General features: G+C 42.3%; 1 protein-coding gene across 4 annotated transcripts in view; it reads right to left on the bottom strand.

The window, feature by feature from the left end:
* pax7a (paired box 7a) overlaps positions 1-14,052 on the bottom strand; it is a 64,972-nt gene that overhangs the window by 8,771 nt on the left and 42,149 nt on the right. The gene's annotated exons all lie outside the window — the stretch shown is intronic.

The following is a 14,052-nucleotide window of genomic DNA, read 5'->3' as shown; positions in this document are numbered from 1 at the left end:
ATATTTTGTCCATAATTAATTTGATAACTTCATTAGTTTTCATGTACAATTAGTATCTTTTAAAAATTAAATTTTCCACTTACTATCGATTGAAGATGATCTCACCTGTGCTGAGGAAGTCGGTAACGACCAATCATGGCTCAGTTTACTGACCAAACCCAGAAAACAGGTGAGCCATGATTGGTCGTTACCTACTTCCTCGGCACAGGTGAGGTCATCTTCAGTTGACAGCAAGTGGCAAAATTTGTTTGTGAAGGTATTAATTGTACATGAAAAATAATGAAGTTATCAAATTAATTCTAGACAAAATATTTACTTTATTAACTTTAGTACAAAAATAATACCGAGGTCTAATAGTGACTGCTAGGACATTTTTCTGGACTACAAAAAAAAAAAAGTACACATTTGCAAACGTAACCTAAAAGTAACTTCTTCTTTTTTGAATGCAAATTGTGACCAAGTATTGAAAGTTTGAGGCATTGTGTTGCTTGAGTTGCAAAATCACGTCATGAAAATATTTTTGGCCAGACATTTATGTCAAATATTTCAACCTTTACAAAATAAACTTCTTGATATGTTTGTTCATGTGCCACATTTGATTTTATTTATTTTTTATTTTTTGTCATACTCTTCACACCGCCAAGCTCCGTCCTCTTCCTCAGCTGCTCGTTTGTTGTTGTTGCGGGCGCGAGGGCTGCTTGGAGAGATAATGCGAGCCAGGACTTTAGTTTAAAGGACAATGCTCCGGGCTGTTCCCTCTAACCCCCCCCCCCCCCTCCCTACAGATAGATTACTTTAAAAATAATAACAAAAAAAGTAATTAATTCTCTCAAGTTGTGAGCCCCGCAGCCTGCGGAGAATTGTAAATTGATACAATGTGCATCCTTTCAGATAAATAAATGGCGTACTTGAGGCACATAAAGAGCGCCTTTCATAGCTGCCTTCTCATGTCTGAAACAGTCACATCATTTTTTTTATTTTTTTTTTATATCTGTGTGGATGTTTGACGAGTTTCTCTTTGTGTATTGTTGTTGTTGTCGCGTGGAAATTGACGCAAAAATAAAGACATGCATTAATACCCTTTCTGCAGTCAAATGTGCAGTTTTTGTCACGCCTGCAGCGGTGGCTGTTGTGAAGGTGTGCGGAAGGAGGGTGAGGGTGCTCGAGACGGGAAGAGAACGTGATATTGAAAAGAAACGTGCACATTTATTCTAGAGTGAAATCTACAGGCGATTTTTTTCCAAGCACCTGCGGCAGTGAGTGTAAAAAAAATAAAATATGCAAGAGTGGAAATATGAGGGCCTGTAGAAGGAGGACAGGGCTGCTCGAAACACGAATAAAACGTAATACCAAAATAAAAGACATGCAATGATACTATTTAAAGTTAAATCTGCAGTATTTCTTTCTCCTATTCTAACACCTGCAGCAGTGTGTGAGAGGGGGGGGGGGGGAAGGAAAGTGGAAATGAGAAAGCTTATAGTGCTTGAGATGTGAATGGAAAAAAGGTTTTCAAAAGAAAGACATGCATTAATACTTTTTAAAATACAATTCTGGAGTGGAATATGCTGCCTTTTCTCCACTTGGAACATCTGCAACATTGAGTGTCAAAAAGACGGGAAAGTGGCAATGTAAAGGTCAATAGAAAGAGGGAACGGGGTACTCGAGACGCGAAGAGAAATTGATATTGAAATGAAAAACTTCAGAATTCTGGAGTGAAATCTGCTGCGTATCCATCCGCCCATTCGAACACCTACAGCAGTGTGTGTGAAAAGGGGAGAGTGGCTATGTGAAGGTCTGCGGAAGGAGGGCATGGGTGCGAGAGACGCGAATAGAAAGTGATATTGAAAAGAAAGACATGCAATAACACGATTGCAAATATAATTCTGGAGTGAAATCTGCAGCTTTTCCTCCCAATCAAACACCTGCAGCGGTGTGTGTGTGTGTGTGTGTGTGTGTGTGTGTGTGTGTGTGTGTGTGTGTGTGTGTGTGTGTGTGTGTGTGTGTGTGTGTGTGTGTGTGTGTGTGTGTGTGTGTGTATAAAAAGGAGAGCAGAGAAGTGAAGGGCTATAGTAGGAAGGAGCAGTGCCCGAGATGCGAATAGAATGTGAAACGAAAGACATGCATTAATGGAATGCAAAACAGATTTATGGAGAGAAATCTTTAGCTCCTTTGAGCACCTACAGCAGAGTGCAAAAGAAGGGAGGGAGGGAGGGAGGAAATGCAAAGGCCTATAGAAGGAGGGCATGGATGCTCGAGATGCGAAGAGAACGTGATATTAAAATGCAAAAACTTGCATTAAAATGGTGAAAAATAGAATTCTAGAGTGAAATCTGTTGCCTTTCCTCCCGTTCCCGAGTGAGTTTTAAAAGGAAGGAGAGTGGAGATGCAAAAGCCCACAGAAGGAGGGCATGGATGCTCGAGACGCGAAGAGAAAGTGATATTGGTGAACTGAAATCTTCAATTAATACTAATGAAGAAAAGAATTCCAGGGCGAAATCCTTAACTTATCATCCCATCCGAACACCTGCACTAGTGTGCGTAAAATAATAATAATAATAGGAAAGAGAAAATGTGAAGGCCTATGGAAGGAGGGCAGGGATGCTCGAGATGCGAATAGAAAATGATACTGAAATGAATGACTTGCAATAATACTGTTTATAATTAAATTCTGGGGTGAAATCTGTGACTTATCCTCCCGTTTTTACACCTGCGGCAATGTGTGTAAAAAAATAAAAGTGAAAGAATGGCAATAGAGGGAGGGCAGAGGTGCTCGAGACGTGAAGAGAAACTGATATTTAAATGAAACGCAAAAACAAGAGAAGGTGGAAGTGCGAAGGCCTCAAAAAGAAGCGCAGATATGAATAGAAATTGATTTGGAAAGCTAAAACGGGCATTAATAGTTAAAAAACAACTCCGTAGTGAAATCTGCAGATTTTTTGATAACCCAGCGTTATGCAGAAAATGGGAGAGGAGAAATGTGAAGGCAGCAGGAGTGCTCGAGATGCGACTAGAAAATGACACTGGAAAGAAAAACGAGCATTAATACTGAAAGTAGAAATGCAAAGGTGGCAGGGGTGCTCGAGATAGGAATAGAAAATGACATTGAAAAGAAAAATGTGTTTTTACACTGTCAAAACACAATTGTGCAGTCAAATCTGCAGCATTTTTTGCGCACCTGCAGCAATGTGTGTTAAAAAAAAAAAAAGTGGAAATGTGACAGCCTATTGAAGAAGGGCAGGGGTGCTTGAGACGCGAATAGAAAGCGATATTGAGTGCGAGGGAAGTGGAGGCTTTTTTTGGGGGGGGGGAGTACAAAGACTCCTGTAGGACTGCGCTGGCCTGAGGGCTCGCCTGCCTGGAGAGCTGATAGCGAGAGCCCCTCTGTTCCATCCAGCACAGCCGCAGCTCCACAAATACTCTTAATCTGCGCAAGACTGGATTAGTTCCTCTGTCACCGATAGCTGCGGCGCTCTGCCCAAATGAAATGCCCCCGAGACGTACCTTTAAGTTAGGCAGAGGTCAAAGGGGCCCAGACGGGAGGTGGGGGAATAAAAATGAGCGCTGGCAAAACGCGCGCGACTTATCTGAACGCCGCAGAATGTAGCATCTGAGCAGATCGAGAGCGATTAGTGGAGATCGGCGCGGGTGACGCTTGAGTTGCAGATCAATATTGGGAAGGGGCCGTCCTCGGGGCGCGATTACAGCCGTGGCTCATCCTGGAAGTGTCTGACTTTGACAAGGGGCAGCTAACTATTCCTAAATGCGTTCAAACAATCGGGAAAAGTGACATTACGGGATACATTGGCCTTTCGCACTCAAAATGTCCGACTTTTCTATCAGTTTTTCTAGTTGGGAAGCGTCGATGTAGCATTTTTGCCCGTGGAAAAAAAAGTTTTCTAGAGTCCAATAACGGACGTAAATTTGTGTAATAGGCGTATTCAATAACATCAAAAACATAATAATAACAATAATAACAATTATCATAATAATAACATATTACATATTTTCATTATTTTTTATTTTACTAAATTTTTGACATTTTAAATGTAACTACACTTGTCTTTTTATTTTAATCATAACTATTTTCACAGTGTTATTGTGACTTTCTTCACTGTTTAGCTGTTTATTAAATCACATGGTTCCTTGTTGTTCCTAATTCTATAAAATATATTTATTTATATATATATATATATATATATATATATATATATATATATATATATATATATATATATATATTTAATATTGTTGAAATACTTTGTTTTTAAAGTGAAATTCATGTACTTAATAATTGATATATGGGCATCCATTTTGTCAAAAAGGACAGTTAATGTAGTGGGGTCAATCAGTGGAGCCGAGAGTTCAACGTAAACACGGTGAAGCGGCAATTAGCTGTTGTGCTGCAAGCACATCAGCCCCGATTGTAAATGCTTCTAAATCTAAATCCACGTTAAAAAGTTTTCTTCCCCAACCTCATCCATACCTTTGATCTTTCAAACTGTTTTAAATCAATTTCACACTATGCTTTTTAATTAATTGCGCTAATTTTAAAAACCTATTTTTATTTCTTGCCTTTACTTTTAAATGTTTGAAAAGTCTTCCGCTATTATGTGTTTAAATGTATGTATGTCGATGTACGCTCTTTTAGCAATTTTGTTAAGATACTTTTTGTTTTCTCTGCTTTGCCTTTGAATGTCATGAGCGTCGCGCTTGTGCTCTTTGTTTATGTGAAGCACATTGAGTTGCATTGAAGTTATCATACATGGTTCCTTTCCGTGATGTCACAAACTAATGCTTAAATGGTGACAATGAGGTAAAGGCACGGTGTGCGGAGTTGTCAGACTCACTACCTTTAAATACGATACCCAATCGACCTTATCTAATAACTCCAACTATCGAGGAGTCAACTCCCCCAAACGTCCCCCTTCCCCCTCCCCTTCACATGAGATGAGGGGGCCAGCCCAGCGGGCAGTCAGGCCCCTCATCTGAGCAGACAAAATGACTATTTAAAAATAACAGCGATTGCATAAATTGAATTAAAGCGTTTTGGTCACGGTGGAGGTGGCGCGGTGCGCGGGGGGGGGGGGGGGGGGCAGCGACGGTGGCAGGCAGCAGATGATGGGCTTTGGCCCGCATGCCATCGCCTTAATTGGCCGCGGCACATTAATAACAAGTGAAAAGTGTCTTCCACCAGGAATGAGAGGTAGTGGCATGAAGAGGGGGGGGGGGGGGTCTTTGAAGAATGCGGTGTTGGGGTGGGGTGCTAATTGTGTTCAATTAAGTGGCTGATTGGCACTGACAGAAAGTGGGCATTGACACAGAGGCGCAGATGAGGATGATTAGCAGCCGCTGGAACAAGCTGTCACTCTTCACAACGCCTTTCAGCCCTTCCACTCAACCCCCCCTCAAAAAACAGGCAAATAGTAAAACTAATAATCGTCTTTTTACTTCCATATTTTAATGAGCTACCTTGGAGTCCAATTGGTTTATTCTGTTGACCTTTCTTACACACTCACATTCACATATCTATATATTGTTAAGACTACCATATAGTTTTTGTTGTTGTTGTTTTTTTTAAGCTGCAACGCTGCTGACTATTTTTGCTACTGGTCATATTCACTTCTATATGTACAGATTTTCTATATTATTTATGTATAGTTTTCACCCCATGGTAATATTTTAGCTACATGCAATACTGCTGACTATTCTTGCTGCTGTTCACATTCACGTCTCTTTATAGAGTCCATAGCATAATATGATATTCTGTTTCTGTATTATCATTCATGTTTTATCACCACCATATAATTTTTTCGTAATATGCTACAGTATATTTTCATGCAGTATTGAACTTATTTTTATTCACGTATGTTCACGCTAGTGTGTTTTTAGCTACATAAACGCTGCACGACTATTCTTGCCGCTATTTAAATTCTACACTACGTGTAGAGCTGCTATTATTTATTTAATCTAAACTGATTAAATGCAGACTTGTTGACTGTGTAGATTACTGTATGTGTGCCTTTGGCAAATCGCGTACACAATGCTGCTGACTATTCTTGCTGCTTTTGTTCACATTCCTTTATGCGTACATATTTGAATGATGCATGCATGTCTGAGATTCTCAAGAAAAAAAATCTTACCCTACATATTATTACACGCTAATGCACGTATCTCTCTGACCCCAGAACATTAAAACCAACTGTCCCCCTATGCCCACATTTTCATCAACGGTTCTAGTAATGCCATAACACGTGAGCGAGCACAGCTGTCCACTAACCTCTTAAACACTCCCCGCAGTACGAGCTATAAAAATCTCCGCCCCGCACTAACCAGAGGTTAATACGTCGTCTATTGGACTGCAATTGGAGAATGTGAGGGGAGCAGTCGTCTATTCTTTGCTAGTGATATGCTTGAGTAACTATGGGATGGATTCAGCCACTGGGAACAAGAGAGGCCCCCTTTCAAAAGCGCGCACACACACACACACGCACACACACATGCGCACAGACTTCCAAATTAAACGGCAGATTTTCTGATTCCAGGAGAGTGGTTTTGGCGTGTGTGTGTGAAAGTGAGGCGGATGGAGAAAAGGTTGGAGGAAGACGAGGAGGATGGGGAGAAGGAGGAGGAGGGGCGGGGATGGTTTGTTTGCTAAAACCAGCAGGGGCCAGGCTTGGTGAAAAATGTCAGGTCAAATTGTTCTTGACAGTGTTAATATCTGCACCTCATAGCCATAATTACATGTAAATAAATAGTGAAATAGCTCTCAGCTGGAGACTGAGTGGCGAGCGAGCGCACAGCCACAAAACCCAGCTGAGCTCCGGAGCCCAGTGGGCTCGTTTTTTATTGGCCGGCCCCACGCGAGCGTTGTGAATAAACTTCGGCGCAAGGGGGGGTCGCCGCCATGAAAGTGTAGGTGAGAGAGGAGGGGGGTAAAAAGTCAAAGTGGGGGTATCAATCACATCAATGCACCTGTCAGAGTGGCATCTGGAACTAACAGGAAGCACATGCCGCGCGCGCACGCACACGCACACTCACACAACATCCGCAAGCTGGATGGCAGGTTTGCGGCAAAAGCAAGCCTGTGGACATCCCAGAATATCCTCTTGCTCACCTTTGAACCCCCCAGAGGAAGGGAAAGGGGTCACCGCCAGCGCTTCACCTGCCCACCAACCAGCTGAAGACAAGTGGAAGTTATTGGCTCTCAGTGCAAAAAGACTTTCATGAAGTCACTTTCATACAGTCATTAAGTGAGTGCAGTGTGTATGTAAATAACAGGTCAAGAGATTCCAACTAGACTCTGGTACAAGTCCTCTTGAGAGGTTTTGGACTCTCTTCCTCTCTGGAGTTGCCTCCAGTGGGAGACGCAGAGCAGGTGTGGGCACCGGGACAATTCCCGGCAAGCTCTAGAGACGTGGAATGTCAAAACTCTAGAAGGGAAAGAGCCTCAGCTGGAGTGTAAGGTCAAGAGATTGCGACAAGAATCTGGTACCAGTCCTTTTCAGAGGTTTTGGACTCTCTTCCACTCTAGAGAAGAGCAGGTATTGCTGGACACTGGAACGCCGTAGCCCGCAGTTCAATGCTCGACTTTGTGGTAATGCCATTGGACTTGCGGTTCCTTGTCTAGGACACTCGGATAAAGAAAGGGGTGGAGCTATCATCCGATAACCACCTGGTGCAATGGCTGCGATGATAGGGTAAGATGATAGTCCGATCTGGCAAACATATTATGAGGGCTCGCTGGAAATGTCTGGCGGAGTACCGTATCAGAAGAAAATTCAACTCCCAGCTCTGGTAGAACTTAGACCACATCCCAGGCAGATGGGGGACATTGAGTCCAAAGGGGCCACGTTATGTCCCGTCGTTGTTGTGGCAGCCGATTGGAACTCTTAACATAAGGTAGTCGTGCGTGTTGTGTTGGCAAGAAGGAGGCCATCAAGCTGAAGAAGGATTTCTATCGGGCCTTTTTTTGTTCATGGTATTCCGGAGGCAGTTGATGGGTACCGGCAGGCCAAGTGGACTACAACATTGGTGGTCACTGAGGCAAAAAACTCGGACATGGGAGGAATTCGGTAGGGCCAAGGAGAACGACTTCCAGATGGCTTTGGAGAAATTCTCATCCACCACCCGGTGTCTCTGGATGGGGAAGTCGTGCCTTTGAGGGAGAAGAGTCTGGGGACTCTGATAGGGGCTTGTCCTCTCTCTGGGGTTGAAGTCGCCAAGGCGGTTTAAAAGTTGTTCGGTGGATGAGATTTGAACTAACGCCACAAAAAAAAACCTAATAAGGGTCTTGTTCGTGTAAAAAAGATGCTGGCAAAAGTCACCTTCAGGAATATGCATGAGCCAGGCAAGAGCGCAGTATCGCGGTGTCTATTTAAGATAGCATCCAAGTTTGTTCCTGCACCGTAATAAAGGCAGCCGTCGCTGGCCCGCGCACCTTCTCGGCATCGGGGATGCGTGGGACACACAGCATGTGAATCAGTCGCAGTCATTTTGCTCCTTAAATCCCCATCTTCTAGGATTTACCCAAATTCATATTGGCTGCCTCGGCGAGATAAATGTAAATCACATTCCCCCTTATATTTATTATTTATCGGGATGCGGCAGCTCACTTTCAGCGGCAAATATCTCGCACTTGCACACAAACACCCTTGCATTTAAATAGCATTTTTATTGTCCGCCTTAGCCTTTCATCTGGGCGCTGCCTCTCCAGGGGAGAGACGTTTTGGAGCTCGGGAGGAAGGTGGCGGTGGAGGTGGAGGTGGATGAGCAGTGAAGTGGGGGGGGGGGGGGGGGGACGATATTGAGCGTGCATGACATCCAGCCGAATGGAGAGGAAGGGAAAGTTGCGAGGTGAGAAATAAGAGCATGAATGTATCACGCCAATAGCGAAATATTTGGCAGAAACGGCTTCACTCGGTCGCCCTGGAGACGTGCAGATAGCTAAATCTCTTATTATCAAATTTGTATTAATACATCCAATAATACTCTACCAAGCACATTTGTTTAGTGTTAAATGTTAATATTTAAAATATAGAAGTATTAAATAATGTATGAATATTAACGTAAAAAATGCTGGGGTTTTGTGTTTTTAACATCATTTGGTTATTCATTTTGACCAATTTCTGAATGCTAAAAACTATGGATGTTCCATACCACTTTTTTTGTCAGACCGATACCAGTACGCATACTCAACTTTTGAGTAGTCACCAATTCCATCTACCGAGACCAATATAGCATTGTTTTTCTTAAAATTGCCTGAAATCAATGCCAATTTTCTATAAGCTTCTTTCCATTTTTTTCATAAAATACAAATTTCGTATAGATCACACAAATGAACAAATAAATAAATAAATGGTATCGGCCACCGTCGCAAGCACACGACACCTTGAAATAAGACCAGTATTGCCCATAACAATATGGACGCAAACGCAATTTGTTTTTGCTTCAAATTAGCAATATTTTTGCTTTGGCGGAGTTTTCAGATGTGCTAGTCAGTATTCTAGTTTCTGTCATTTTTTTTGAAAAAAAATTCAGTATATTTGTTTTTGTGTGGATTATACAAAAATAAGATACTTTGCACAACACGACGTGGAAGCGTGACGGATTTTGGTGAGGATCTGCATAGATAAAAGGTGCATATCAAAGATTTGAAGTTTGAATCAACTTTTCTTACAATTTCATTTATTTCCCCCAATTTTTGTTAATACCATTTGGTGTTGATCCAAATGAGCAATGTTGAGGCCTTGGCGGAGGTCTACACTCTACTTGGCACCATTCTCGTTAAACGCGCTGCTTTTGATCGACACAGATGTACTACACACGCTGTTACATCTGCAAATGCACGCACACTGCTTGTGTAGTGCACATTAGTGATGTCACAGTCGGCGCAGGTTTCCTCAGAGTTTAGAAGTATTGCAAACACAACAGGCAGCAGCAATAATCTGTGCACAAACAGTATCGCCACTGGATATGATTTACAGTCGCAGGATTTTCTTGGCAGCTGCCAACAGCGGGTGTCTTTTTTATTTTTTATTTTTTTAAACAGCAAGCCTCTTATGTGTTCTTTTTTTTTTTTTTAATCGTTGCCAAATTGAAACAGCATTTGTTTTAATGGGACTTCTAATTAACCACTATGTAGCCCCCTCCCCACGGTTCACGCACCCCCTTCTTGCTGAGCGAGCGGTGGCGCAGTGAATGCAGGCGGGCAATGTGCTCATCCCCTTTGATTTGTTGTCAGCGGCGGCTGCCAGCTGACACAGTGCCCGGTGAGAGGCTTAATGCCCAAGTTTTAATAGTGTGGGGGACTACACCAACCCCCCCCCCACCACCACCCCGTCTCTCATTGGTATTCAGGTGCAGGGTGTCTTGTTAGAAGTCAGGCAGAATGAAGCCAGATTGTTCCATATACTTCACCCCCTCTTCTTCGTTCCTCTCTCCATTTTTTGGCAGCGACAAGAGCTCTTAAAAATAATTCATCCCATCTTTTTTTTTTTTTTTTTTTTTTTTTAAGAAGCGCCTTCGTAGGGTAATGGAGGAGAAGCAGCTCAGTTTGGAGTCTCCCCTGGCTTATCTCGCTCAGACAGTTGTGGGGAGTCGCTGGTGAGCACGGTGTCAGCGTGCGTTGGTGCGGTGCAGGCGGGCAGGCGGGCAGGCCCCGGGACACGGATCAAAGGGAGGCAGGGGTGAGAGCCGCACACTGCCTCTGATCCCGTGTATGTGTGTGCACGCGCGGGCGTGTGTGTGTGTGTGTGTGTGTGTGTGTGTGTGTGTGTGTGTGTGTGTGTGTGTGTGTGTGTGTGTGTGTGTGTGTGTGTGTGTGAAGGCCCTGCCCACTCACACAGCCCAAAGGCCCTCTACATACACACACATACATCCCTGTCATTCCAAAACACTTTCATAAAACTAGGGGGGGGGGGGGGGTCCTTGTCGTCAAACTTTGTCAACTTCCTTCATCAAGACTGCAATGAAATGACGGTCAAATGGCGGTGGAGGTTATTGAACTAGTAAGGATAGCAGGGTAGGTTTTATCGACGTAGGCCACATTGTGGTTAGGGGTGCCTTTGATGAAAACACAAAAATGTATTTCAAATCATCTATTCCGTTGAAATGAATGGAAATATATAGAAAATGAAATTAGGAAAATACCACACTGTACTTTATAAAACCATATAGTAATAAATAATTAAACACATTGTAAAATATTACAAATAATTAATTGTGTTTCCAGGTGTGTGTGACTTGGCCACCGGGTGGCAGTACAATAGTCATACAAACACAATTGACAAAAGTTTCACAACTACTATAAGTGTAGTATACGGCACTAATATTTCGCAGAGGATAACAAATATATGCCTTTGAGTTTCAAATGGTTTGTATTCAACAGTAGTAGTTGTAGTCGTCTATGGCATTTCCCATTATGTGTTAGCATTAAGCTAGTGGACTCAACGGCAAATGTATGTGTGTGTGTGTGTGTGTGTGTGTTTTTTTTTTTTTTAATACACGTGAAAATCTCATAATTTTCTTCTGCTGAATTGCATCAGTTGTTTGCTACCATCTCCCAGCTGGTGTCCCTGTCAGTCAAAAAACAGGAATTTGACTTCCAGGAAGGCCACTTCACAAAAAGCAGCCTATGAATCCAACGACACAACTTCTTTTGAAACAATGCTCATTGTCAATAACTGGAGAAATATTGAGAAAGACAAAAATGTGTGTGTGTGTTGTGCCACAGCCACGATAAAAATGGCCAGCACTTCCACTTTTTTGGGGATGGCTTTTCCGTCGGCCATAATGAGGAGAAAAAAAAGTGTGCTGTCGGGATAGGTTACGGGATTGGGATGGACGCGGGGCTCCTGTCGGGCCTTGCTAACGCTGCAGGATTCCATTACAGACTTGGCAGTGCGCCACCGCAGTCCATTTGCGAGGAAGCAGAGATTTTTTCATTTTATTTTATTTGCAGTGAAGGGCCACGTAGCTCGTGCATCGCAACACACAAGCGTATCTCCTTCGAACAGATGCAACAATGCTAAAAGCTCATTTTCATTCTAATGAATTGCTCTTCATGCGTTTTCCCCATCAAGAGCTGTAAATCACGACGAATGAACTCAATTTGAGAATATGATTAATTGCAAGCCAGCTGCACTAACTGGTAGCGTGTTAGCGTGTTTGTTTGCACGCTCGGCAGGACGCCGCAACCGCCGGCCTGAACTTTGATTCCGCTGCCAGTGGGAACGTCTCGTTCCCATGCTGAGAGACTGATGGGAATGCCGCGCGGCCTTGCACACAAGCGTGGCATGACGCATCAAAACATCCAACAAAATACATCCCCCAAAATCCACATTTCAACACAGAAACGAAACGAGGATGACGCTTGGTAGAGCGCAGAGTTATGCCAAGGTCTAGCTTAATTTGGATCAATTTACTCGCACATCCTGCAAATGCATGAGGCGGTAATTGGTTTATTAAAACAAAGCTACATCTGTTGTCAATCATCAGCTCTAAAAAAAAAAAACGACAACATTGTTTACTTCTAAAGTTGTCAGTACTTGGGTTATTAAAACAAAGTAATCGCTATGTCTATTGGCAGTCATCAACTAAAAACTTTATTTTCATTTTCAAAAAGTTGTGATTACTTATAGTGATGTCTACGCCTATCGTCAAACATAAATGCAAAACTTTACAGTCATTTTATAAAGGTTGTTGGAACATGGGTTATTAAATTAAAGTAATGGCTACACTACACTTATTGTCAACTATCAGTGCGATACACATTCATCTTCAAAGTTGTCAGGACATTTAACAAAGCCGCACTCTATCTATCTATCTATCTATCCATCTATCTAGCTGACTAGCTAGTTGACTAGCTAGCTATCTAGCTGGGTAGCTATCTAGCAGCTAGCTATCTAGCTAGCTATCTAACCAACCAACCAACCAACCAACCAACCAACCAACCAAGTCGGTATCTGGTTTCTAAAAACAAATAAATGAATCAGCTTATATGAAAAACAAAAAAATAAAGGTGTTTTGACTGTAGGAGAGGAATATTTTTTTTATATTGTACTTAATTTTTGTTTATTTATTTGAACTAGCTAAGTAAAGAAAAAAAGAAAAAATATATAACAACACCAGACATGTTTAATATCCTAACTCATCTTAACAGAATATATATATATATATATATTAATAATTATATATATATATATATATATATATATATATATATATATATTATTATTATTATTTCAAGCAACTTTGGTGTTGCCGGTGTGCAGGTTTTGCACTGGGAGCATTAGCAGCTAAAGCCCCCTGCGCCACGATTAACAATCAAACACGCTGTGAGCCGCCGTGTTATCCTCCTCCGTCGCTCCAGCAGGAGAGAAAATCTCTTTTTTGTCACAAAATCCTTAATTCTTTCTTCTTAAAAAAAAAAAAAACAGTAATACCAAGAATCTGCTTTGAGAAATATTTTAAAAGGAGGGGTGGGGGGCTCAAATAAAACACACGTGAACCACGGGGGTAATTGTGGACAAATGCGGCATTGAAATTCATTTTCAACTCTTTACGCACCATTTCAATCTTATTTTCTGCTTGTTAACCGCATCTTGTCGGTGAGGGTGGGCAAGGCTGGCCAGTCTTGATGGGTAATTGTGTATAATTCACTCCGTACACACGATTTGCATCATTTACAAATCATTTCTCTGCCACTCTGTGACGATTAAAGCCCCAACCTAAACCACGGCGCCCGAAGAGGTGAACGCCCGGGATTTTTTTTTATGCAGGAAAGAAGAGGGCCCGGAATGGATTTAAACAGTAAAAATAGTGAGCGACTTCTCTCCAAGTGCTTGAAAATAAAACAGAAAAGAAATAAGGGGGTTGGAAAAAAAGAAATTGGAGTCTTGCGGCTGCAGACAATTACACCAAGAAGATTATGGGTCTACATTTTTAAGCCTGAGCTAATTATTTCATCTCCGTGTGTTCTGGCTGCGACGCGCAGGATTTAGACGTCCCAGGAAAGTGGCTGTTTGGAGCGGCTCGAGCACTTGCCGTCTACTA

Source organism: Leptonotus elevatus, chromosome 10 (assembly GCF_054856555.1).
Source record: "Leptonotus elevatus isolate MCC_2025b chromosome 10, RoL_Lele_1.0, whole genome shotgun sequence".
In the NCBI taxonomy this organism is placed as follows: domain Eukaryota; kingdom Metazoa; phylum Chordata; class Actinopteri; order Syngnathiformes; family Syngnathidae; genus Leptonotus; species Leptonotus elevatus.
The sequence above is the reverse complement of the archived record's forward strand: the minus strand, read 5'-3'. Positions and strand labels throughout refer to the sequence as shown.